Genomic DNA, 23,974 nt, shown 5'->3' on the forward strand with positions numbered 1-23,974 from the left:
TCAAATTTTTGAATTTTTGCCTTGTAGCTGAGAAATGATATTTTGGTGTAGTTTAAATTTATATTTCCCTTACTCTGAAAAAGGTTGAGCAGCTTTTCACGTGTTTAGGACCCTTTGTATTACTTTTTCTATGAACTTTGCTCATTTCCTTTGCTTATTTTTCAGTTGTATTGTTGGTCTTTTCTTTATTGATTTGTAGGAGCTCTGTGTTGATTAGGGGTATAAGCCCTGGGTTATGAGCCACAATATTTTTTTTCTGGTTTGTCATTTGTCATTGACTATGCTTAAGGTATACTTTTTCACCATTATGCAGAACCTTTCTTTTTTCATTTTAGACAAGTTTATCTTTCTTTTAATAGTTCTGGATTTTGAATCCAGAAGGGCTTACTCATCCCAAGGTTATAAGTAATTTAGCTATTTTTTCCTAGTAATTTTTACATTTTTATTTCTTTACATTTAAATCTTTGATACATTTGGGATTTATTCAGGCATATGGTGGATCCAGCTTAATCTTTTTAGATATTTATCTAGTTGTTACTTTTTTCCTCACTTTTTTGAGATGCCTCATTTATCACATGCTCAAATACCCATGTGTATTTGGGTCTACTCCTGGACTTGTTTTTTCCATTTCTATGTGACAGAATTACAGTTTTAATTACTGAGACTTTATAACATATTTTGATATTTATTAGACTAGTCTGCCCTCATTGTGGTTTTTTTAGGTTTTCTCTGGTTATTCCTGTTTATCCAGTTTTATGTTAGAATCAGACTGCCTGTTTTCAACCCCAACCTTTAACTCCTCTCCACAATAAAAAGGGCAATCTGTTGTTATTTGTATTGGGACTTGTATCACATTTATAAAGTAACTTAGAGAGGGCTGCTATTTAGTGATGTGGAATCCAAGGACATATTTTGTTGTTCCACTTGTTTATCTTTTTTAAAAAAATCTTCATTAGTGTTTTAAAGTTTTCTTCATTTAGGTCTTCTACATTTTTCTTAAGTTCATTACAAGGCACTTTATCTTTATTGTTGCTATATTGTTAATGAAATCTTCAGTTGTAGCTTCCAAGAGCTTACTATTTGCAAATATGATAGCTATTGACTTCTAGGTATTAGTTTTTTACTGTACTCACTGGTTGAATTTTCTTGTTTGTTGCAACTTTCCAAGTATGTAATCATATCATCTTTGAATAGTAGTAGGCTTACCTTCTCCTTCCCAATAGTCACTTCCCTGGTTCTGTTGGCTTTCTCCAAGTTATTTTGTGGCAAGAAACAACTCTCAGATCTTTTTTTATAAGTATAGTTGATTTACAATATTATATTAGTTTCAGGTGTACGGCATAGTGATTCAGTATTTTTACAGATTATGCTCCATTAAAAGTTATTACAAGATAATTGCTATAATTCCCTATGCTATACAGTATATCCTTGTTGCTTATCTATTTTTACATAGTAGTTGTATCTCTTAATCCCATACCCCTGATTTGCCCCTCCTCACTTCCCTTTCCCTTTTGGTAACCACTAGTTTGTTTTCTATATATGTCAGTCTGTTTCTGTTTTACATATATACTAATTTGTATTATTTATTAGATTCTACATATAAGTAATATCATACAGTATTTGTCTTTCTCTGTCTGACTCATTTTACTAAGCATATATTCTCTAGGTCCATCCATGTTGCTGCAAATGGCAGAATTTCATTCTTTTTTTTATGGTTGAGTAATAAACCACTGTATATATATATACCACATCTACTTTATGCATTCATCCATTGATGGGCATTTGGGTTGCTTCCATATCTTGGCTATCGTAAATCAACTCCCAGATCTTCATGGTTTACAACAAGGTGTGAACTCACATTACATGTCCATCATTACATGTCTATCACAGACTGGGCTTCACCTCTGCTTCATGTCTTTATCATCTGAGACCAGGCTGAAGGAGTGGCTCTTTTGGTGATATTCTGGTCTCCTGAAATCAGAAAGGAAAGAGTGATGAGAGAGTCACTCTATGGTTATTAAAATTCTAACTACTTCATTTTGGCTCACATTTCATTGGCCAAAACAAAAGTCATATGGCCAAGCCTGTTATCAGTGGGGTGAGGAAGTATAATCCTTTCACAGAGAAGAGCATTAACTATTAGAAATCAGTAATACAATCTACTATAACTTCTCATGTATTTTTCCAGATAAGCAGTGAACTTTGAATAATGTAATCATAACTCTTAGAGTCTACTAGCCCCAAATACTTAATCTGTATAGACCTATGATTGTCATTGGTGTATCAGTTAGCTCTTGCTGCATAAGAAGCCACTCCACAATTCAGTGCCATTAGGCAGCAAGCATTTATCTAGCTCATGTGTCTGTTGGTTGGCTGGTGGTGGCCACTGTAGGCCTGGCTTAGCATGGGAGGCTCTGTCATCTTCCTCAGCCAGTAGGTTAGCCAAAGCAGAGCTGAGATTAGTGTGAGGCAAGTGAGGGAATTGCCTCAGGCACAAAATTTAAGAGGGTGACAAAGAAACTTAGTAATCAAGATAAATAATATTTTAATGAAATATTTTAAATAACCAAAATCAATGTAGACAAATCATGATGAACAGAATATCAAAATTTTAAATAAAGATGTGATTAATAACAATGCTGTGTCAATAACACTGTTCCTGTACTTAAGAACAATTATTGAAAAAGTATATTAATTGAGTATTATGTACAAGGCATTCTGATACATGCACAATGTATATGCATATCTTATTTATGAGTTATATGTAAATATGAATGATTCCATTTAGTTGCTCAGTCATAAGGAATTTATATCAAATGTACTCATTTTCACAATCATAGTCCAATAATAGGCACAGTAGTTTGAGAATCCATTTTTTGGAATCTCCTTTAGAGACATCTGCATACTTCTTTGAAAGTCCTTAGTGGTGTCTAATTCTCAAACTTTTTATAGTAAATTTGATTTTTGAAAACAGGCAAAAGTTATTTAGGGCCAAGCGTAGGGTGAGTAAGCTGGGTTATTAAGCTGGGTATTATTGGTCAAAATAAGAAATGAATGTGAAGACGTGACATTCATTTTACTGTGCAATTTGTGAACTTGTCCTGAAGGCTGTTCTTAAAGTGGAATTCTAGAAATTTCTATTTTAACTGTACTGTTGAAAAAGGCAGATAGCTCCACAGAGTGACGACTTTGAGAGAAAACATTACTTTTGGATGTATAAACTGTAGTATTAATCTTCCTCCATATCAATGGCTTGAAGGAATGTCCTAAAGTCCTGACGAATGGAAGGGAATATAATTGTCGGAAACTTAATAGAATTATCCTAAGAACATTGAATCAGCTTTGTAGATAGAGTGTAAAACAAAAGTCATAGTTCTGTTTGTTCTGCCATGGTGTAGAAAGTGAAAATAAAAATTGACTGCAAAGATTATGGTAAATGCTCTACTATGAAGATACCAGCTCCTACCACATCCACATAACCTGCACTCCCTCCTCCAACCCCTCCAGAATTTCAGTCATGCCATGGCTGTAAGATCTGGCCTTGATTTTGTGTGCATATGTGGGTATCTAGACATATGTAGATTTGTTGGCCAATAGGTGGAGATGGTCCATTCATGCATCAATAAATCTGTGAATGGATCAATTATCCAGTCCCTGATTCAGAAATACATGAAGAGACATTAGATCCCAAACTTGTGTATCAATATGTCGATAATAAATAACAGTTTTATGGCATATGTAACGGCCATATATGTATATCTCATTTTAATTCTTCAGTCTAAAGGAAGTTCCCTATCTCTTTTCCTGTGTGCATATATCATTATACACACAGCCCCCCACACATAACTTCTTAGGAAGACCTTAAGGAAAAGAAACAAAATGTCTATGCATGGTGCCTAAAAAGTAGTACTTCCCCTGAGTTATGGTATTGGTATAAGAATAGACGGTGGTGAATCGAATAAGGTAAATTAACTGTATTACAGGGTTTTGTTTGTTCTTTGGCATAATAGAAACTATAGTAAAATTTTTTGACCATCTTCTTTCCATCTTGGTCGGTATTGTGTTTATCTATTCAGTAATTTCTCATTACTTGTCAAAAATATTAATCAGTTAGGGGATCATACCATAGCAAATCTCAATTTGGGCATTTGTAGAATTACTTATAGAAAAGTAATCAGATTTGTTCCAAAATTTGTAGTCTAATGCTTTGCACAAGGCACTGTTGTGAATACTAAAATAAGTAAGGCACAGTTGTTCCCCTCAAAGGTCTTACCATCCAGTGCCTCAAAGTATAAAAAATAATCTTGCCTTGAAGGTGGAAGGCTTTTGCAGAAATTAGCAAACCAGAAACACTGGCCTTAAATTAAGTTCCACATTTAAAATAAGGAAGGGTGAAAGGAAGCATCAAGATGTAATGCCTGTGCGGCTGTGCTTATTAAGTGGCCTGCTCCAGCATCAGAATGTATTTGGCTGGCTCAGCACATTGTGTGGTGTTTTTTCCATTTCCACCATTCTTTTCCTTCTTACACATGCAGCAAGCTACTTCACTCAGCTGTGAAATATTTCCCATTGCAAGGCAATGTATAATTAAGTGCTGGAATGAGTGGGGCAGGCACATGCTATTCGAGATCAGAGCACTAAGAATTGAGCTTGGCCTGGGAAAAGAATTGTGGAGGAGGCAGGGCTTGAACTGGGCCTTGAAAAAGATTAGATCAGGCACAGAAGCCAGACAGGAGGACAGTTTAGGCAATAGTAATGCTCTGAGCAAAGACAAGAGCCAGGTGAGTCAGGCTTATTTCGGGACAGTCTGAAAACTGTCTCCTCTGAAGTGAGGATCTGGGTAGGAGATGAAGCTGGTGAGGTAGACTGGGACACAGCTGACGTGGCCTGAAGGAACAAGCCGTGGCCTGTAGGCCAAAGACCTGGGTTCTACCACTGGCCAGCCATGTGTCCTTGGCAAGTCATTGAAACTTGTAAGCTTCAGTTACCTCATATGTGAAATGGTTTCAGACTGAAAAGTCTCTACGGTAGATTCCCATTTTTAAAGTATTCTGTGATTATTTTATGGTGGTCCTTAAACTAGAATAAAGACTTTTGAATTTATCCTTGCATTGCAGAGACTTTAAGGTTGTTCTGAGCAAGGGAATCACATGATGAAAGGGGGAATTCATCACATAATTAAAGGGGCATGTATTGATATTTAACTCAGTAAAGGAATTAGGGAAGGTGCCTTAGGAAAGGTGGTTAGACATATTAGAGAAAGGAAACCAGCTTGCGGGCTTTGCCAGTGGTTCAGACAGGAGCAGGGCCATTGAAATAGGAATCAAAGGAAGAGGACAGACAAGTGTCATTGCTTATTCATTCTTTATTGATCTTTAGAAACTGTACTAGGTTCTGGAGATCCAGTGATAAGTAAGACAGGAAAGGTTCCTATTCTCATGGAACTTAATATTCCACCAAAAGGAAAAATCAGCAGAATTTAGTGATTGACCAATAGGATATTTGTGCCGTTAAGAGAATGACACTCCAAGGCCAACATCCAGCTACAAAGGATTGATTCAAACAATACTCTGTTTTCATAAAATGGAATACTGTGCAGCCATAAAGAATTATGAAACATATTTATTGACATGAAAGAATATTCATGTTATGCCACTGAGTGAAAAACAGCACAAAAATAGAACACAATCTAGAAAGTTATGCACTACTTTGTATGAAGAGTAGGTTATTGGAGATTTATTTAATTATTCTTCATTCAGTGATTATTTACTTATTGAGAGCCTACTATGTGCCAGGAGTTGTTTTGGGATCTAGGGATAAATGGTAAATGAGACAGACATGGTCCCTGATTTTTTTGTCTTAGCTTTTCTAACTTTTTTGCAGTAAACTTCTGTTGAACAATAATTTTTTTTTAAAGTTTTAAAAAATCCTTTAATTGGCCATTTGTGTGGTATATAAGTGTATTTTATGACTCCTCCTTGGCTCCTCCTTGGCTGTATAAGTGAAGTGCAGGTTGTGCTGTTATAAATGACACTGTCCTGGCCTGTGTCTCATCGAGGTGCTTACACAAGAGGGGAGGTGGCTCGAGGACACCAGCCTCTTGCTTGGGCTGGATCAGGGCACTGCCTGCTCGTTGGTGGCTGGAGTGGTCACAACTCCCAGACTCAGTCTGGCTCCAAGGCAACTAGAGTCCTGCTGATGAGATGTGCAACTCTGCTGGCTTTTTATAGTCCATCTGAGGGCTGGTCATTCCAGCCTTGGTGTCAGTTTACACTTGCTGTATGTTACTTGACACTCCTTTATTCTCACTGAGGTTGCCTCTCCCGGAAATCTTTGTCATTCCATAAGCCCTAGCAGCTGACCTCCCACAGTTTGAAAAACAAGATGTATTCTGGCTACATTTAAAGGAAGTTTTAGGGTGAGTTCATGGGTCAGGACTTGACTGTAATATCTTTGTGGGCAGAGCACCTTAAGGGGGATCTGGCACTGGTCATCACCTAGGTTCCGGGGCCCTTGCACAAAAGGCTATGTGTTATTTTTTCCCTCCTTCTGCCCAGCTCTTCTCCCATGACTACTGCTAACCATGTCTTTCTGCTGCAATGCACTTATTGCCTCCTATTTTTAAAAGACAGGATCTTTGTGTATATGATGAAGAACAAACAAGCAGGCAAAAAGACCACCAAATGGTTATTTTTTGAAAAATATTCCATGTTCCTTATACTAAATTGTAATATATAAATAAACATATGGATACATATAAAGAAAAAATTACCTACAATCCTGTTTCCCAGAGATATTTTGATACTTATTTTACATTCTACTCACATAGTTGTTGTCAGCTTTTGTTCTGCCACTTTCATAGCCTATTTATAGATCTTAAGCTGTATCCATGCTAATATTTTCCACCTAAGACTGACCTGTTCTATAGAGAACAAATGCTATTATAATTAGGTGCTTAGCTGCTTTTTCCAACATCAAGATGGCCTCTTTGCTCTCATCATATGATGACAGAATGTCAATTTCAGGGAAGCATCTGTTTATTTTCTCATATCAGCCCCAGATGAAGGAAATCACTGGAGTCAAGCTGACCAGTCAGATCCTCATTCTTTGTTGCTCTGTGATGAAACCCCAGGGGCATTTTGATATAGCGGGCTCCTCAGGGTCACTGGTGATCTTGACCTTTGTACCAACCTGCGGGAGAAAGGAGGAAAAGACGTCCCTCTGGATCAAATCTTCCTGCACTTACCTTCTACCCTCTGCTTGGAGTGTGAGAACCTTCTTGATGTTTGTGTGAGCAAACCTGGAGAACAAATCCTCTATAGAGTGTAAGTAGACAAACACCATGGACAAAGTTTAATTACAGAATCCACTTTTCACTAGCTCCGGAGATAAATTTTCCTTAGGAATTTCCTTGTTGTCAATGTTCTCCCTCTGATTTCAATTCAGCCATTTCCAGTCTAGGTAGGCGTCTCTGCACCTGACTTTCTCAGTTGAAACTTTGTTTCTGCTTTCCACTCAAAGTCTGAATTATTGCCACGAAGATGTCGTGCAATTCCAAAGAAGCAGGATCTTCCATGTTTGGTTGTTCCAGGTCCTTAGTTCACTCCTCTCACAGAAACCATCTACGGCCACCCTCTTGTGTTAACTATTGATAATTCCTTTATGTCTCAAATTTCCCACACCAGGTCTTTTTCTTCAGCCATCCACTTCTGGTCACACATTTTCTCCTCCTTCCATGGAGCTGAACTGAGTGCTTGAATGCAGCAACTATATCATTTTAAGTGTCTTATTTATCTTTCTCCCTCCTGTCCTTTTTCAAACTTTAACAGTAAACTTTACTATTTATAAGCCACCTTCCTCTCTCCCTTTTTTGGGCAAAGGTAAGATCTAAATCATGGAGAAACAATCTAAGTTACCTTATCCTTGTAAATCTTTCTTATAGTCTTTCCTTACTCTTATTTTCTGATCTCTAAGTCATTTGCCTCTTTTATTTTATTTCTGTAATTTTATTACTCATTATTAATTTACTTGTACACACCAGAATTTTCACTAGACATTCACAAGACAGTTTCTGTTTGCAATTAAATAGGGGTAGAGGGGCTTAAGAGTTAGGATACTATAGGGAGGAGCTTATTAATCATGGGTTAAATGTTGAAAGGAGTAACCTGAGGTTTGGTTGGTCTTTGTGCTTGCTCAGAGCTCATTTACTGGTCCTGCTTTTCCTTTTGTGTGCTTTCTGCTCCTTGTGAGATATGAATAGGATTCTGTGTGTGTAGTCAGAAAAAAGAAAGTTCTTCCTCACTAAGTTTACAGTCAAACTAAGTAAGCAGTGAGGTTAAAATGATTTTATAGGTAAAATTAATCTGGAAGTTTGGAAAGTGAATTGAAATTGAATTTATTTCTCAGTTGGTTGCTGATTTCAAAAGTAAAGTACAATGTCCTTTGAGGAGCCTGAATCAGTGTTATAAGACTATTTGAATGGATCCTTCATCTTTCATTTTGGTGTGTCATTGGGACATTAATAATGGATGGTTTCTGTACTTGGTGGTCAGATATGTTATTTTGATCCATTTTTATTTCCCAAAGGGGCCTCTGGAAAAGGGCAATGAGGGTAGATTTAAAACCACATTATTGGAATTCAGTAACTTTCATCTTGCTTTGTATGTCTAGTTCTTGCTGAAGAGTAGTTCTGATACAGAGTCAGTCAAGCACGATGGAGCAGGCAAAATACCAAAATGGATTTTCTTAACTAAGATATAAGCTGAATTCTATGTTTTCATTTAGGCTTTGATGCTCAGCATTAAAATTTTTCAGAAAATGTGCTAGATGTATGCTTTTTGCTCTTTGTGGTTCTGTGGATGAAGGGATGGGCATAGGAACAAAACAAATCTACCAGTACAAGTTATTTGCATTTATGGAAGTAAACAAAAGTTTATATAAATCGATCAGCAAAAATTGTATATTTCAATAATTCCTAAGCAATTGTGAAGAACTGTTACTTTAGTTATGTAAAGTATACCCCCAAGGGAGCGCTGAGTTCTCTTTAGATGTCTTCACTTCTCTGGTAATTACTCAAAGGCTATAGTAGCTTGAAAGTGGAAGATTATGAATCCTAGGATATTGAGGTCACTCCTGGAGATAAACAAGGTCTTACTTTGTCAAGTAATGGAATCTTTCCCCAGAAACATCCCTCCCTTATGGGTTTATATGAAAATATAGAAGAGGGTTAATGATCTACACAGTCATGCTCTGGGACAAATCAATCAATCAAATTAGAAGGGAGAGAGGATGGGTAATACATACATTCTCACTCATTTCAGGTGATTAATGTCTTTCCCTCACCTGTATCTTTATATCAATTCTGTTAAACTTTAAAAAAGGCAATCAAAATGAAAACAGAGCTGAAAGTCTTAATAACCACTGATTAATGATATGTTATTTGTCTGTTAGTACTTGGCTAGTAGCACCTGGCCATCTGACATAGAACCCTAAGAGAATGCTGATAGGATATCTGTGAATGAAGTGACAGGTCTATCCCTACACAAAAAGAATGCCAGGAGTCTGGGATCCTGTTGCTCTGACATTGATCTTCAGTAAATGATATTGACTCTATTGATATTGTACTCTACGTATTACTTCCTCTGCATAACTGTGCATTCCTTGACATGTTGCCATAGAAACTAACTTCTTCATTGTTGTTTAATTTTTACTTTTTTTTTTCACAAAAGAAATGAATCTCTAGTGGAGAAAAACAGTACATTAAAAATCATTTACAATGCTGCCACCTAGAGAATATACTATGAACAGCTTTAACATATTTTTCAGTTCTTTCGCTATGAGTATACATAACTATAATTTTTAATAGAACTCTTACATAACTTAGTTTTTCTCAGTTAACAATATATCTTGAACATCCGACACGCATATTGTAGTATCTGTGTATTTTTTCATTGTATGGAACACCACATCATGTTAAACCAATCTCCTCTCTTTTGATCTTTTTGTTGTTAGATTTTTTTCACAATTAAAAAAACAACTCTGTGATAGCATTTCAGTAGGTAAACGCATTACTGCCTTAGGAGAGTTTCCTGGAAATGAAATTATTGGGTCCATGGGAGGCAGTGTGAGTTTTTCAGAAGGTTAATTGATGACCTGCATTCCCATCTACCTTACATAAAAGGGTAGCATTGGCTTCAGAATATGGATTTGTTGTTATCTCATTCACAGGGTGTTAACCATGGCGCCTAAAATTAGTTCTTCACAGGACTCTAATCCTATGAGGTTTCATTTCCTGTTCCGGACTCTCAGATGTGAGATCTAAAAACTTGTGTCTATAATGTTAGCTTCCAACAGGCATGCTGTAGGTGTTAAATACAAATCAACAGCCAAGCTAGTTGCTGTGGATATATTTATGTGGGGGAGGAAGACATAGAAACACATCCTTAGAAGCTGTGCCATGTTCTTAGTGATCTAAATATATAAAGAGTGCATCTAAGAAAGAGGTTGACCTTTCCAAGGTCACACCATGAGTCAGCAATGAAATCCCAAATAGGACTTTCATCCTCTTAACTTCTTTCTCCCAGTATGAAGAGTATTTATGAATAGGTCAAGAGAAAGCATTTGTAGATGAACTTATAAGACCATTTATAACTTGAAATGCTCCAAAATTTCAAGAGAGTTACTAGAAAATTTCCATCTCAGGTAAATAAATCTAAATTGCTAAAAATTTTGATAAATTTTTAGAAAATAAAATCTTAAGTGACTGGAATGAAGAGATAGTAGTGGGTGGTATAGGCAGATAGGAATGAGCCTCAAAGGAATATGCATACACGCACAGGCGTGTGTGTGTGTGTGTGTGTGTGTGTGTGTGTGCAGGAATGGGGGAATAGGAAAGTGGAAGAATAATGGCCTGAGTCTATCATGGTGACTAAGGAAAACACAACCAAAGGGGGTCCTCAGGACTTTAACCCTGGGGTGGAAGTGTAGGGGTCTTAGCTCTCATTTTGAATGAATCATAGATCTTTCCTCCTCGGCCTGCTGGTATGGATCAGTGCTGTTATTTCAAATCTTATGGGAGGGTCACCTGCAGAACCCAGAGAGATACTTTTCAATGTCCCCAGGACTGGAACTCAGGTCTCCTGATTCCTAGTCTAGTGCTTGTTCTACTACTAGAAGGAAGTAGCAGTCATGTTACAAGGATTTTCAGAGATACACAAAAGCTTCTGGGTAATGCAAATTCAGGCTACGTATTATGGGAGGGCTACACAAAATAAAAGAAAAAGAAAACAGAAGAAAATTTTAGAGCTTGATGGTGGTGGATGGAACACCATCCAGCTTGGTGGATGGTATTCCATCTACCTAACTTTATTGCAGATGAGAAAACTGAGACTCAGTGATCTGTTGGGACAAGGATAACCAGGACACAACAAGACCAAGAACTAAGACCTTCTAATATTCATCCTGGTGCAGAGTAATCTAGATACATATTATGATTCATTTATTCTTTCTCATGATCATCTTACAAGCTCCTATTTCATGGTTCGTGAATTAAGTATCACTAACATCAGCATGTATTAAGAATCTATTTGCATGTGGTACTATACTCTATAAAGCAAAATAGACAAATGCAATGCTTGCCACACAAGAATTTTCTAAGGCAGACAGACCTCATAGAAATAGACAGAAATGATCTATAGATCACTGAACAAACAAAGCAAATATGTGAAGTGCACAACTTTGGCCATGTGAGATGGTAAATGAAGAGATCCTCACAATCCATGGCTTCAAGAGGAGATCCATCTTCATCTCTGGACAGCCCTAAACTAATAAGTAATTAGAATCACCATATGCTCTGTAGGTGTTATACTGGAAAGGAAAAGAAAGAGTGCTTTATCTGGCAAACCCAGCACTCAAGTTCATGTAATGGTGCAGTCTCTTTGGAATGTTGTTGATTACTACTTTCATTGATTTTTGTCCTTTTGCATATTCTGTGATGATCTGCAAAGATTAGAAGGGTCTGCTGAGGCAGGAAGTCTCTTAAGGCACACCTTCTAAAAGCAAAGTCTTTTCCCTCCTTGTAGGAAAACTAATGGTCATGTGGTTATATTTTTATTGAGGCTTTTTTTCCCTTCGAAAAGGACCTTGATTAATGTGGGAACCTACAAAACCCACAAATGTTTAAACTGTGTAATATGAACAGTCATGAATGTGAGACTAGGGTATAAGTTCTGTTCTCTCAAAGACCAGTTAAAGACAAACCAAAGGTGACCCAGCTCTCTTCTGTGGTAACAAAAGCCACCTTGACCAGATCTTTTACATGCCTATCTTAGTCATTTGCTTCAGGGCCAGTATTAATAGTAGTATTAGCATTAGTATTCTGAAACTGTCATATGTATAATGTGAGATAAAACAAATGAGTAATTATGGGATTCTCTAATTCCATCACCCCCTGTGTTCTTGAGAATCAGAATTCTTGGTGTGGAAGAAAGGAGATAGAGATGTCATATAGAAGATATTAGGTTAAAACCCTGTGGTCATGAATTTGAATTGGAAATATCAGTTATGAACTCATAAAGTGTTTTTTAAAAAATATACATATCTACTAGCTGTTAATTAAAAAAAAAGCCTAGAAACAATCACTAACCCAGAAGTAATGAGCTTCCCTACTGTCCAGATGGTAGTCTGAAAAAACATTTCTCATTAAAGGAAACCAAGGCTTATTAGAAAAATGGCTGATTTCAAGCCTGGTAATACACAAGATGAGCAAGGAAGCTATCACAGTCTACTTAGAATAGCCAACCTGAAGTCAAATTGAAGGGGATACTACTGGCGAAAGATGGACAGTTTGCCCTTCAATAAGGTTGAGAATTGCTATGGATCAAAATCCATCGAATATGTTTAAATCCATGAGTACAACATGATATTAAAAACCGACTGGTTGGTTACCTTCTGAATGTAACAGAGAACCAATTCATTGCCTTGAAAACCAATTCATTATCTTGAAAACTGATAATGAAAAGGAAAGAATCAAGCATATATCTTCACTTTCCTTTATGAATTATATCACTGTAACCAAATTTTCCATAAAGAGAAGCATCTTCTATTCCAGCTAGTAAATGAAAACAAATTGATAGAATATCATCATTTTACAATCCCCAATACATTAACAGTTTTAGGTACAGAGCATCAACTGTCAAAATAGTTGATAGCATCAACTATCAAAAAAGAGCAAAAACCACAGTTAAATTCCTCTTGATGAAAGAACACAATACTGCTGATGGTTTAGTCAAAGACATTGTACCTTAAACTAATCAGGCCTTAGGATCCAGCTGCCAGTTTGTAGGAAGAGGACCAACACACTGACTGTTTTCACATGGCTGCAACCAACAAATCCAAATTATGGGAAACTCTGCAAGTCTAATGCCCTAGGACTTTCAACAGGTGAATTGTATGAAAAAAAACAAAAGGAATAGAGATGGACTCTGTAGATTTAAAAAGACTTACAGACATAGCAAGTGAAAATATGGGCAACAGTAAATTATAGTACCAGGCATGCATACGTGGGTGATAAAACCATAAAGAGATGCAGGAAAGTGATTGCTCTTCAAGTCAGGATAGTGATCACTTTTTTGAGGCTTGGAGGGTCTGTGATGGGGAGGGGGCACTTCTGGGGTGGCTGGCAAAGTTCTAATTTTTGACCTGGATAGTTGTTTGCCTTATCATAATTCACTAAGCTATATATTTTTATGTGTGATATTTTATATCTGTTTTATTATATTTAAAAAGTGTAAAAAATCAGAAAAAAAATAAAGCATGTTAGAGAAACCTGCAAACCTGATGCTACCCTAGAGATTATCACAACAGTGCAAGCAGTAGATAAATAAGGTTGTGGAAAATTGTGTTCTGGAACACAAAGAATGTGAATTCTCTGGTAGAGACATCTGTGTAATGTCAGTGGCAGACTGCCTTTCAAGTCGCTGGGTTTTGTTCTTAGGGTTGTGTAGCAACAGGCTTGCACGTAGCTCCTGTTTCTAGACAGATGACCCATCTCTGGCTCAGTGTTTTTCATTTGTGGTGCTTAGAACACGGGCATAATGACCACTGCATGCTTAAGAAAATGCAGATTTCTACATCCCATCTCTCTTCAAAAGGAGCAGCCCTGGAATCTGCATGATTAACACACGATTATACTGCACACTTCAGTATAAAAACCGCCACTGACTTCTCTGTCAATTTCTACCTGAAATCAGTTCTATAAAGATGTCCTGGGGAAAGTACAGACCTTCCGAGCAATTTCCAGATGAGCTATTGAGCGTTGAGGCCATAGCTGTGATTTTCACTAGTGAATGAACTTAGATTTTGAACCTTTATCTAGAACACTGAATATGAATGTGACTAAGCATAGCTCAGTTAGAAAAAATGGTTTTTCCAATGTGCAATAGCAATTGTCAATTTTCCTCTTGTCTTTTTGCTCAGGATTTTTTCCCTATCGAATAAGTCAGAGCCTGGGATTAAGAATTTAAAGTGGAATCTTCATCAGTGAACTCTCTGACGCTTTTAAAATAACAATTTTAATCCAAAAAAATTTCAGTAATGGAAGGCAGAACAATCCTGATTTGGATATGGCCAGGTATGGCCAGGCAGAACTTTTAATTGGTTCTTTCTCAGTTTAAGGCAAAGGAGGCTTTCAGAGTGTGGAAGCAGAAGTGTGAAGGCCTCCAAGTCTGTATTGAGCGTCTTCATCCTCCTCTTTCTACAGTCTCCTTCGCTCTCCCAAATCCATGTGCTTTCTTCATCACCTCTCCTAATCAAAACAGGAGATGATGTCAGTTACTTACATTTGCAGATTGCATACTGATGAGTGTGGATATACTTGGGAGAGGAAGCTAAACTAGTACTTGCTTTTTAAGGATTTTACATTGATTTGTGAAATACAGTATTTTATCCAATTGAATCAAATTCTACAAGCATCCTTTGGACACTGCCCACATGTATGGCAGTGTCCTAGCAGTGCAGATGAGTAAGATACATTTCCTGCTTCCAGAAAGGTGCAATCTAGTGAGGGAGATGGATGAGTACCAGCTAATGATAACAGAAAAATCACTTTTGCATAAATAATCTCATTTCAGTCCTCATACTTGCAGAATTTTAGTAATTAAAAGGATAACCACTCTTTATAATCATAAAGTTCTTCAAACTTTGGAGAGAAGTACTATGATGATCATAAAAGTCTCAGCATCCCTCCCACCAGTCTTCATCACAGTCATTTTCAATATGACAAAGAAGAAACTAGGACCATTAGAAAAGTGAAGAGGAATAGGACTTCCCTGGTGGTCCAGTGGTAAAGAGTCCGTCTTCCAATGCAGGGGACGTGGGTTTGATCCCTGGTCGGGGAACTAAGATCCCACATGCCACGGGGCAACTAAGCCCGTGCGCCACAACTACTGAGCCCATGTGCCTCAACTAGAGAGCCCACGTACGGCAAACTACAGAGCCCACATGCTCTGGAGCCCGCGTGCCACAACTAGAGAGAGAAAAACTGCATGCTGCAACTAGAGAGAAGTCCATGCGCTGCAACGAAGAGCCCATGCACCACAACAAAAAGATCCCGCATGCCACAATAAAGACCTGTTGCAACCAAAAATAAAAATAAGTAAATAAAATAAATATTTTAAAAATACAGCTATAATTTAAAAAAAAAGTGTAGAGGAAGGAAAAAAAGAGGGGGTAGTCTACTTTTGGGGAAATAAAAATACCTTATCATAGGAACATCTATTAATCTGTCTTTTGGAGAAAGTACAGTTTTGAAAGTCAACTGAAGGTGACATTAATACTCTGCAATATTTTTTATATGAGGTTGCAAGTTTTAGTTCACATGGTTCACTTGTGAGTTTTTTTAAACAAGTAACTGCTATTCCCTTGATCTGTATTTTAAAATACAAAGTACATGTATTAGGTAAGAATCTCTTTTCAGCTTTTTCTAATGAACACATACATATGGTGAACATATGGGTAAAAGACACTTTAATCATTCATTTCTACAATTGCCAGTAAACAAAATGAGCAGTCATGATGACATGGCATTTTGCAGTAAGACTAAATTATGTACACAAAATACATCTTATATTTACTTATCTCTTGCTTACTGACTTTAGAACATAAAAACTCTTTATTTTAAATGTAATGGTATCCTCTGGGTAAGATGAGGGCTCAAGGTTTTTGAAACTCTGATAGGGAAAAAGATGGAAGTGGGAGTGAGGAGACCTATCCTTTAAAAGTGGACTTTAATTCATGTTTGTTTTAGAAAAACCATCGGAATGTGTCCTGCAGTTATACAAATGTAACTCAAGAGTGTTTTGAGAGAAACAGTGAAATTATTTGGGGGAAGAGAAAGAAACATTATTTGGGTAGTAGAAGAATGCAGAAATGACTGTTGATTACTGTTTATCCCTGTGCAGAGGCAGGTTGTAGGTACTGGAGGGATTTGCTATGTTTTCTCATTTGGGGATTGCACGTAGGGAAGCAAGAAACAAGAGAGAAGTGGGAGCAGCTGCATTTGTGGGACTTAGTGAAACTGGGGTGCCCAGTGTTGCTTTAGGACCTGGGCGAGAAAGTTGCTGGAAGGGCAGGTTTCCCTCCACATTCTCGTGGAGCCCTTGGAGACTGGCAATTTGGAGCACTTTGGCAGAATGTTGATCCACAGACACTTGTAATTTCACGGGGAAACCTTCAGGATGTTTTGAGAATGGTTGGAAATGGGCATGGTGGCCTAATGATGAGGCAGCAAACAGATCCCCTCCCAGGGTCAGTTAGCAGGAGCTGGGGCAGTCATACTTAGAGTTATGAGCGTAAGCAGTCAGAGCAGTCACAGGAAGGACACCCTCACTTCGATCGCACTCTGGTGAAAACTGGACATACTGGTTAAATACATAACAGGTATCTTAAAAGCCCTGTATCTGTCTAGAAGAAATAAGATACAACTGGAAAATACATACACAACAGTCTTACCAAAAAAAGACACCTCTCTCACATAAACATACAACTAAATTAAAGGAAAAATACTGACCCAACCAGCTGGAGTTTATTTGTAAACAGTCTCAGGCCCTCAGTGTTTGTATCAGCTACTAGGCAACCATAGAAGAGTCCTGTTTCAGTGACAGGCAGCAGCAGCTGCAATTTTGAGACCACAAGGTGTCATGAAGGTTGAGTGAAGCGGGCAGTTGGCAACATAATGTATTCAGTGCATGTTGTGCTGTGAGTAATACTGAATGCCACAGGGGCTACTGTGCTGTATGTGAATTAAACAAGAAAATAACATCACTTTCCCGCATTAATGCAGTAATATCTATGGAAAAGATTTTTATGCAACTTTTGCATATACATTGTTTCCACTGTCATTTGCTTTAATTCACTTTGAGATGGGCTCCAGATGAGCCTCATTTTCTTTTATACTTGCCAGAAACTAATGTGGAAGCTACAGAATCAGAGATGATGATAGTAGTGCCATGACCTTAAGGGCTGTGCTATTTGTCATTTCCAAGAATCTGAAGGGAATGTGTGACCCCAAATTAATTTTTACATGCATTTTACTAAGAGACTATAAACTGGCTTCCTTTTGTTTCATTAGTTTTAAAATTATCATACAGCAAAATTGTGGGGGGGTTTTGGTGTACTGTTCTACAAGTTTTAACCCATGTGTAGATTTCTATTACCTTCTCCATAATCAGAATTCAGAACAGTTCCATCAGCCCAAAAAACTCCCTCATGCTATAGGTCGATAGTCATGCCCTCCCCACCCCCAATCCCTGGCAACCACTGATATATTCTTCATTACTATAGTTTTGTCTTTTGAGAATGTTGTATAAATGGAATTATGCAGTGTATGCCCTTTTGAGACTAGCTTCTTTCACTTAGCATAATGCTTTTGAGGTTTATCCAAATTGTTGCCTGTATCAATAGTTCTTTTTTTCCCCGATTGCTGTGTATTGTATAGATGTACTGTAGTTTGTTTATCCATTTATCCACTGAAGGACATTTAAGTTTTGGTTTTTATGAATAGAGCGTCTTTTCATTTTTGTGTGTACCTGAGTTATCATTTCTCTAGGATAAACAACCAGGAGTGGGATTGCTGGGTCAGATTGTAAGTGTATGTCTAACTTCATAAGAAACTGCTAAACTGTTTTCAAGTATGACTGTACCATTTTGCATTCTCATCGTCAGTGTAGGAGAGTTCCAACTGCTCTGGAACTCCTCAGCACTTGGTATTTCAGTAATTTTTTATTCTAATCATTCTAATAAGTATATACTGGTATCTCACTATGGTTTTAATTTGCATTTCCCTAATGGCTAATGAGGCTGAAGATTGTTTCATGAGCTTATTTACCATCATTATATCCACTTAGGTTAAGTGTTTGTTCAAGCCTTTTGCCTATTTTAGAATTGGGTTGGTTGTTTTCTTACTGTTGAGTTTTGAGAATTCTCTGTATGTTCTGGATATAAATCCTTTGTTGGGTAAGTAATTTGCAAATATTTTTCTCAGTCTGTAGTTTATATTCTTTTTTTTTTTTAAATTAATTTATTTATTTATTTTTGGCTGTGTTGGGTCTTCGTTTCTGTGCGAGGGCTTTCTCTAGTTGGGGCAAGTGGGGGCCACTCTTCATCGTGGTGCGCGGGCCTCTCACTATCGTGGCTTCTCTTGTTGTGGAGCACGGGCTCCAGACGCGCAGGCTCAGTAGTTGTGGCTCACGGGCCTAGTTGCTCTGCGGCATGTGGGATCTTCCCAGACCAGGGCTCGAACCCGTGTTCCCTGCATTGACAGGCAGATTCTCAACCACTGCGCCACCAGGGAAGCCCTATCTTCTCCTTTTCTTAAAAAATATCTTTCACGAGCAAAAGTTTTAAATTTTGATGAAGTCAAAATTTTTTGTTTTATGGACGGTGTGTAATATGCCGTGCCTAAGAAATTGGTGCTAAACCCCAGGTCCACAGTTATGGAGACAACATTGACACCTGCTACTTCCTGGAATGTTCTTCTCTGTCTCATCTCCTGGTTGTCTTCTTCAAGACCCAAACTTTACTTCCTTAGAAAAGCGCTTGTGCCCCTTTCCTCTTTGCCCCTTTGGACACAATCATTTCCTCCTCTTCTGTGTACCCTTTGTGAACACTTATTTTCCTGACTATAATTTCTCATTATATGCCCCCTCCCACCAGGCAGGGAACTCCAGGGGACCAAACCCTGGCATTATTCACCTTTATTTCCCAGCACATGGGTTAGTACATAGTAGGTACTCAATACATTCACTGAAAAAAACAGAAGTAATTAATTCCTAAAGACATTATCCTTCTATCCTTAATTGTGCTGGGGACAATTTGAGTAGCTATAAAAAGTGTTATTGCTTTAAGGACATTTAAAGACTATCTTCAGTTTAAAATTAAAGTTTGTTATTCTTTAAGACATCTGTTGATTTAGTCATTTAAATGAGCTTGCTGGGGAACATCTTTTCTCAGAGGAAAAGATATAAGAGAATGAATGAAATTCATGTTAGAATTATGAGAGATTTTAAGTAGCTAAAGCAGTTGATACCAATTGATGATACTGAAAAATAAACTAAGCAATTTTATCTACTGAAATTAAGTTTTTGTTCATTATTAGTCTGTTAAAGTAAGATCCATATCATCAAAATTCTTGACTGCCCAATTTAATGGTAGCCACTAATTATACAAAGAGGTCCTGAGGAACCAGTCCTCTACTTGGGGAAAACATTCACATGCTGAAATAAATCCTCTGGGAATGAAGCTACCTTCTGATGATATAAAATCTTCATTAATTATGCGAAACAGCCTCCTGTTGCCAAATAATACTATTCACAGGAAGTTAGATTTTTAGCTTTCATTTGTCTATAACAGAACAAGATAATGGGACCAACTCCAGGTGAGCTTCTGAAGGTTAACAGTTTGTCTTGGTATCCTTGGCCCCTCTCTCTGGATCTGCCTTTCCTCCACCTCTACATTCTCAGAGTCCTCCAGCTCTCTGTTTGTGGACTTGGTTTACAAGGAGTGGGAGCTGCCTTTAAGGGCAATAGACTGAATCTAGAGTCTTAAGAGTGTGAGCAGTGTGGGCTGGTGGATCTGTCCATGGTTGCATCATTCCAGATGATGCATACTTGGGAATCAGGAGAGGAGTCTAGAAGTCAGAGAAGAAAGGTCTAACACAGACAACACTGGGGAGAGGGCCTGGAACTGATGGAAACAGTGGCCAGAATTAGGTGTGAACAGGAGAAATGGGATAATTTCAGGCTACGACTATGAAAGCAGAGCCTGGAATAAGTTGCTTTATAGAAGATGGACCAGTGGACCTAACCATTTTTCTCATGGATGCTGGAAAGGGTTCCTTGGCTGTCACTCATAGAATCTTTAGCATCCTCATCCCTTTCTTGACCTTAACTCTTCTGTAGACATTCAATTTTCTGCCTACTAACACCCTCTATCAAAATAGGAAAGAATCTGAAATCAAACATTAACATTTTTTGGGCAATTACACTTCCCTATGAATTTTAGTCACTATATCAGCATAACTAGTCGTTGCCATGTTAAGTGTTTTAAACCTCCAACTATGAATGAAAGATTTTATTTCCTGTTAATACTCTTAGTAAACAGATGGGGAGAAATATTTTTGCTTATAGGTTCTTCAGATATATATTATGTATCTCCAGTCCCAAAGGGATTGTTTCTTTTCATATTCCTAAAAAACTGTGAATTTCTTCTAAAATTACCACTTTGTTTCCACCAAGTAGCACTGCAGTGCTCAAAAGTTTGTTATACACTGAGCAGTTCAGCCATGTGAGTTGAGTCCAGTTTCCAGTTGCTATCTGCTCAAGTTAAACATCCGGTAGAAGCTGAAACACCAGTGATTCCTTACATGCATCAGTTGGGCTCCAATCCAACTCCACACCCAAGCTTCCACTTCATCTTATTAATCTAGTGCCCACAGGGCCTCCAACAAGTCAGATCTCTCAGTGCCTTTTAATTCCAAACAATCTCTGCTGGGAGGAAGCCATTCAGCAAATCATTTTTTAAAGTTTCTGATACCTGGTTATCTGACTGAATGTCCGTAATCTTCAGCTTGTTTCATATAACATCCAACAAACTGGCAGTAGTTAAGGGCCAAAGCACCAGAAGCTTCAGACTGAATATTTTTTAAATATTTGTTTGACATTTATATAGAGGGACAGGGAAAAGCAGATCTTCTATTATTAAAACCTAGATATAGATTCAGAATTAGTTACCTTTCTCTAAACAAACATCTCATCAAGTGTTCAAAGCATAGTCCCCGTTTGGAGGAGAGGGAGTATATACACTCACACACTCATATATACAACCTACACATTTATCTGTAGTTCTTGTTCTATAATTTGTGCGTGCATGTAATTTTGTCAAGCCAGACAACCGATGGCAGAGTAGAGGGCATAAAAGTAATTAAATAAGTTAATAGACTCCAGAAAATTGCACCATGCTATGCATTATTTAGTTTCAGAATTTCAGCGGATCCTTCATGTGCATATTGCCAAAATACTCAACAGAGTGAGGTCAGCACTTGTGGGGAGGGTGTTTCTTTCTCCTCAGGGCCCATCTGCTTCTGTGGGAACAGGGCTAATTCACATTTCACAGTTACTAAGGAGGAGGGTCTGAAAACCTAAGTTAACTGGCACCATTGATGCTTTAGTGCCCCTTACACATAGTTTCCCCTGGGTGGTTGCCTGACATCTTGACCCATGAACTGGCTCTGACTAGATTCCTGCATCCATTATGAAGGAGCCAAATGTGTGTAAATAGAGTGGATGACATGTGCTTTGGCATGAAGTTTTCATGGTACCAAGGCTATACATATAACTTTCTGTATTGGGGGATGAGCGTGGGATGGTGTAGAAATGCCTATTTAGCTCTTCTGAGCAGGTGGCAGAAGGGTTACTCAAACCTTTTTCTCTCCAAGGTATGTCATTTTTCTGCATCTCTAGATTGCAGTGGGGCCTAAGAGACAGAGACTCACAAATTCTGAGTCACGGAATCAAGAGTGTGAGGAAGTTGAGCACACTGCCGAGAGAGTGGTTGAAGTAACCACTGTGGAAGCTGTGCTAGGAGGCAGGGGGTGTATGAGGAAAGTGGCTGGAGGGTATGGTGGCCTGGAGGGGGTTGAAAAGCACCTGTAGTGGGGAGATGGGAGTACAAAAGTCTGTCAAAGAGAGGTTGGGGGCACAAGGGACTTTCTGATATTGTTCCCCAGGTGAAGTGACGACAAGGTCCAGAGTGGAGCGATGGCAGAGAGTCATCCCGGTAGAATGGGCGTGAAGGTCTTAGGAGTAGTGAAGTAAAGGAAATCCGGGGCTAGAGTGTTGGCTGGCTCCTCAGGGTGAATGTTGAAATTACCTAAGATAATGGTGTGCTCAGTGTGGAGAGGAAAACCGTGAGCCAGATGCATTCTTCAGTGCAGAGGAGTGAGAGAGAACGTAGATAACAGCAGTAAGGGAGGATGGCAGGAAGGTTTAGCAGACAGGAGGCACCTACGAAGAAAGAAGGCGAGAGAGTAATGATCAGAAAGTGACAAAACAGAACTGAGGTCTGCCCTTGCCCCAGCAGCTCCCCCTCCTTCCTCCACCCTCCCCCATCTCTCAGCTGAGGCCTGGGAGAATGAGCGGCTTCCCCTGGGAGAGCAGTGGAGGAAGCAGAAGCCTTGGGCAAAGTCAAGTTTGGGTAAGAACAGGAGGTAGAGGTAGCATTCGTGAAGAGGTTAAGGCACGTTTTTACAAGGGATTGGGGATATTAGCCAGGAGAGTACTGAGAATTTGGAAGAGGTCAGCAGTGGGAGGAAGGGCATTTTCCAAGGCAACACAGTACTACATAGAAATGAGCATCCTAATAGGACAAAGCATGCAGGGCATTTGCTTTGGGGTGGTGGTTGAGATATCAGGAATAAAATGTGTGGGGTAAGTGGAGTAGATGTCCAAACAAGCATCAGCTAAGACCCCAGGCTACATGGAATATCTGATGGTAGTTAGAGGCCTGCTTTTTTCTGCTGAAGGCCAGCAGAGACTAGCTAATCTGGCTGTGATTGGTTCTTATGTACTGGTTAATAGGGTATTATAATTTTTGCCCCAAGTCTCTATTGGACCGCATAAGCCAATGGGCCATATTTTTTTCTAAGAAATTTACCTAATCAGAACTCCAAAGTCTATTTAGTTTAAACTTTTAATCTGTTTCAAGTTATTATCACCAATTTATTACCAGTTAGGTCTTGGATTTCAAGAACTAATATTGGAGCATGTATTGGAATTGTACAATAATTTTTGTTCAGAATTCAGCACAACTTTCCATCATTATTCAATAGTTTTTTTGGCTTATTATTATACATTGTCAAATACAGGTTACATTTTAGTTTTTCTTTGAAAACAATTAATTGAATTGTATGAAATCAGCAGGTTATATTCCCAGCATAGAATGACTGTTTTGATACTCAAGATAGGGCTCAGAACTCAAAGGCTGTCTTAAAATTTTAGCTTTAACGAAAATCATAAATAAAAGCCGCACTTAAAAGAAATCACTGATACATAACTAAAAGTGAGTAACTGAGCACTTTTTGCTGACATCTACATCATTTTGATGCTTAATGGACTCCAGTTGCTCAAGTAAGTATTACCAGTGCTGCCGCCCATTTCATGCTGCTGGCCCCTTACAGCACAATGAAAATGTGGGAACTTGTAAGGACAAGTGACACATCAGGTAAAATCTGCCTACCTAATAGTATGTGAGGAGGACATTGAAACTTTGATATAGTAATGGTTTTATTTTAAATGCCTGAGTCTTAAAAGCAAAACCAAACTGTATTTTGTTTTTGTTCACTCTTGGGGTTTCCCTGGTTTTCCTTCTTAAGAGTGATTTTGTTTGCAAAGCGTGGATATCCGTTAAGAATTTAAATATTAAA

The 23,974-nt window shown here is 38.2% G+C and overlaps 1 protein-coding gene across 6 annotated transcripts in view; it reads left to right on the top strand.

Moving 5' to 3' along the window:
• Positions 1–23,974, top strand: part of AKAP6 (A-kinase anchoring protein 6) — a 584,194-nt gene that overhangs the window by 289,540 nt on the left and 270,680 nt on the right. The gene's annotated exons all lie outside the window — the stretch shown is intronic.

This window comes from Balaenoptera musculus, chromosome 2 (assembly GCF_009873245.2).
Source record: "Balaenoptera musculus isolate JJ_BM4_2016_0621 chromosome 2, mBalMus1.pri.v3, whole genome shotgun sequence".
Classification (NCBI taxonomy): Eukaryota; Metazoa; Chordata; class Mammalia; order Artiodactyla; family Balaenopteridae; genus Balaenoptera; species Balaenoptera musculus.